Here is a 4,363-nt window from a genome sequence, read left to right on the forward strand (position 1 = left end):
TGGAGGCGGCCAAGAGGCAGTTGAGGAAGTCGGAGACCGGGTAACAACTCATTGCCAAGGTCTCCACATGGGCCGCCTTTATTTTTCCCAATCGACGGCCCGGCCGCTTTTATTTTTGCCAATCGACGGCCCGGCCTTCTTAAATGCCCAACGGGCATATTCCAGTGCAATTTACCATTATCAATTTTTTTTTAAGAAAGATAAATATATATCATCCAAATATAAACCTTAATATTATCTAAAAATAACCCCTTATTTCTAAGATAAAATATCATATGTAAATAAATATTTAAGATATATGAAATGTATTAATCTCATGTGTAACAACCTTACACAATACTTAAAACAAATAACATTTAAGTATAAAAAAAAACAAATCTCATAACATGTAGTCTAAGATGTGCGAGTGTCTTATCATGTCTCGTCATATCTCAGTATTGGGTCCCATCAGTTGCTACTGCCAACACTATAAAAAAACATAGATTAAGAGTCGAATTATAAAAAAAATTTATCACAAATCAACAACAAAAATAGTCATGAAAAAAAATCATCGCACAGCATTAATGAAATTAGTGACAAATATAATTTTCATCATAAAATTAGAAACAAATAATTTTCATCGTAAAATTCATGGGTAAACATTATTGTCACATCCCGAGAGACGGTCGTCTGAAAAATTTAGGCAGCATCTCCCCTCTAACAATTCAACTTTCTTTGATACATAGAAACATAGTAGGCTCACACGGTCGATTACTAGTACAATACAAGTAATTAAACTACTAAACTACAATGATAAAGGCCCACATGGCCACAACCACATACCCAACACATATCACTACGCAACAACGAAAATCCCAAAACACTTCGATAATGCTCACAACAAGTAAACGACAAAACTCCATAAGTATACGACAATAGAAAATCCGCAGCAGAAATTAACAAGATCTATGTCTATACAATACGAACATAAGTGTAAGATCCAAATCCATACAATACGGCCAAATCCACTATCCAATGCAGATCAACAAAAACATACAAAATAAACCAACAAAATAGGACTCCTACTGTGAGATAGGGCAGTCTGGCAGACCTCTAAGCTTCAAACAACGTCTTTATCTGCTACCTGAGGAGAAAGAAAGGAAAATCCCAGGGTCTGGGTGGTGAGTATAAAATACTCAGTGGATACTAGAATGGAAGTGCACAACATATATATATAAGGAATCAACAAGATATACAGTCTCCATACGATATATAACGAATAAGGTTAACATACTACGTACAACTAACAGGTATTATACAATACGAGAATAATGTATATCATGTCACACAAATGCAACAATCATATAACAACAAGTGCACAACCACAATCATATAACAAGTGCAATAACCACAATCATATAACAACAAGTGCAACAACTATAAATGCAGTAAACAACTACCAACAAATGCATGTACATATGTTATGCATGGTCACTATCTGCACTCGCCACCCCAGACACCCAACTAAAGAACTGGGGTGCCAAATAGGACAACTACAGACGATTCAACAACAAATCACTACTAATCAAGTGGGGAGCGAGCAGGATATCACAGGAGAGTTATCTAGCTGGTCCTGGTTGCACCCAACTTAGTGCAACAATTGCTCTCACTCTTGTACCACTATCATACAATGTCAAGTGAGTGTCAACAACAATAATAATCAACCACACCTATTTCTATTATGTATATATCATGATGCTCAATTCAACAAATGAGGCTTATGTCTACTTAGGCATAATCAACATCAACTAGAACAAGTCATCACTCACAGATCAACAATAAAATGCGACTGTATGGAAGCAATCAAAAAATCATACCAAGATTAATTAATAAAGTATCAAGCAACGAATGTAATAAGAATAACAACAAGATGATTAACAACGAAAAATAATCATGTATAATATCGATATGAGAACCCCCCGGATAATAAGATCCTTGTACGTAGCAAGATCTACCAATCAAGGTCCTACCAATTATAATATATAGCACCACTAAATACAATTATATGTTAAATTCTACAACAAGTCCAACCCTAACTGAATCTAAGGTTAACCTTAACTGGATCAAACCAAATCAGATCCGTCAACATATCCAACAAACTTGATCAATCGGATCCAACCAAATCAGATCCGTCAACAGATCCAACAACCTTGATCAACCTAGGACAATTCAGTAAGCTAACCTACTAGAATTACTCAATCGATTCAACATCAACAACTGAAATAGATTCAACATCAACAAAATCCTTCAACACCGAAGCAAAACTCAACATCAAGCAACCATCCGATCAACCACGAACAGAACAAGACCACTCCCAATAGATTCAGAATTTCAACATCAACACCTAAACAAAACAAACCCGATCCATCCATCAAACGGATCAACCCCAAATTCTAATCAATACCTAGCTCCATCAATTCAAACAACAATCAACCGATCCAACCAACAATTCAAGAAATTCTCAATTGAACAGTACCTCCTAACAGATCGAGAATCCCGATCACCATTTCCAATCAAACAGATCTAAGCAAGCCCGAAATAGGAAACAACTGAAAACCCACAGCACGAACAGATTAAAAATTCAGAATCCTCATCCTCACAAAATCGAATTCTAAAAATCCAAATCACACCGAAATAACAAAACAACACAACCTACAAGAACTAGCTTCAAAGAGTTTACCTCAGACCATGCCCTAGACTTCAGCCCAACTTCGGTTCTTCCACGATCAAGATCATCGTCCACCACTGATCAGATTCAACTCATGCTATGGAGCACAGAGATCTCAAAAATCTAAAGAAATTCAATGAAATCAACAAAGATTTAACCCTTACCGATCAATTCCCTTAGCTACGAGCTTCCCTTGTCACTTCACGCTGTCGCTCGACAACCCTTACTCTTCCCGATGAGCAAAGGGGTCCGATGGTCGGAGCTTCCGTTCACTCGCGCCCACCTCGATGTCGACACCGACTGCAGACGAAGAAGCGATCGTGCGATCAGAATGCAAGAGACAGCGTCGTGAGTCCTCTTCACACGAATAGGGCAATCGACGACGGCGGCTCTCCAGTGGACGGCGAGCAACGAAGAGCAGCGTCGCGTCGCGGGGAAGGAGGAACAGAGGCGTCGGCGGTGTTCGCAGAACTCAACTCGGGCAAAAATCATGATTTCCCTTTATAATGAGGACCTATAGTAATCCTAATCTCACGCGGCTACCGAAAACCCAAAAACCTAATTCATGTTGAACCGGACTAGGTTCGGTTCAGATCTCTACTATAGCAAATCGGATTTGATCTTGGTTCGCTTGATTCACTAGTCAAACAACCTCTGATTTGACTCAAATCAATTTTGTTCAATTTGTCTTCCCAAGATGAAGCTTTTCATTGTATTCATTTTGCCAAAAACCTCTTCCATCAAGAACCAAACTAAGTTGGTTCAATTTGGTTCAAAATTGAATGATTTGGTTCACTAACCAAACGATATCTAATTTGAACGAAATCAGTTTCGTTCATTTCATCTTCGCAAGACGAGTTCCATTTTCTCATATTTTACATTCTCCCCCACTAATAAAAATTTGATCCCCAAATTTACTATCGTCATACTATAGTGTAGAAATACCATAGTAATTAAAATCATACCTCAAGTAAATATATGAGAGTATCGAGCTCGGATAGTATCCTCCAGCTCCCAAGTAGTCTCCTCATTTGTATGGTGCTACCACCCGACTTTTACAAGTCGAATGATTTTGTTCCACAACTGCCGCTCCTTATGGCTAAGGAACCCCACTAGAATTTCCTCATAAGACGCATCCGACTAAAGAGGAATAGGTACTTCCTTCAAAATATGTGTAGGATGAGGCACACATTTCTACAGCATGGAGACATGAAATACGTTATGAACACCAGCAAGTGTCGTTAGTAATGCCAGGCGGTTTGTCACCTCGCCAATCCGCTCCAATATCTTAAATGGTCCAATATAGCGTAGAGCTAACTTCTCCCTCAGTTTGAACCTCTTCACCCCTTTCGTGGGTGATACACGTAAGAATACACGGTGGCCCACGAAAACTCCAAAGGTCTCTGTCTTTGATCTGCATAACTCTTCTGTCGATCTTGAGATTCTTACATACGTCGTTTGATAACGTGTACAAGCTCGGCATCCTGCTGAATACCCTGCGGACCCAACAACTGTCTCTTACCAACCTCTTCCCACATCACCGGAGATCGACAAGGTCTATCATACAAAGTCTCATACAGAGCCATCTGAATAGTAGAATGATAGTTGTTGTTATTGTTGGGAAACACTAGAAAACCTGTTTCGATAAATCCTTGT

This window comes from Curcuma longa, chromosome 8 (genome assembly GCF_044706935.1).
Source record: "Curcuma longa cultivar G26 ecotype Majalengka, Jawa Barat chromosome 8, ITB_CL_G26_1.1, whole genome shotgun sequence".
Taxonomy (NCBI): Eukaryota; Viridiplantae; Streptophyta; class Magnoliopsida; order Zingiberales; family Zingiberaceae; genus Curcuma; species Curcuma longa.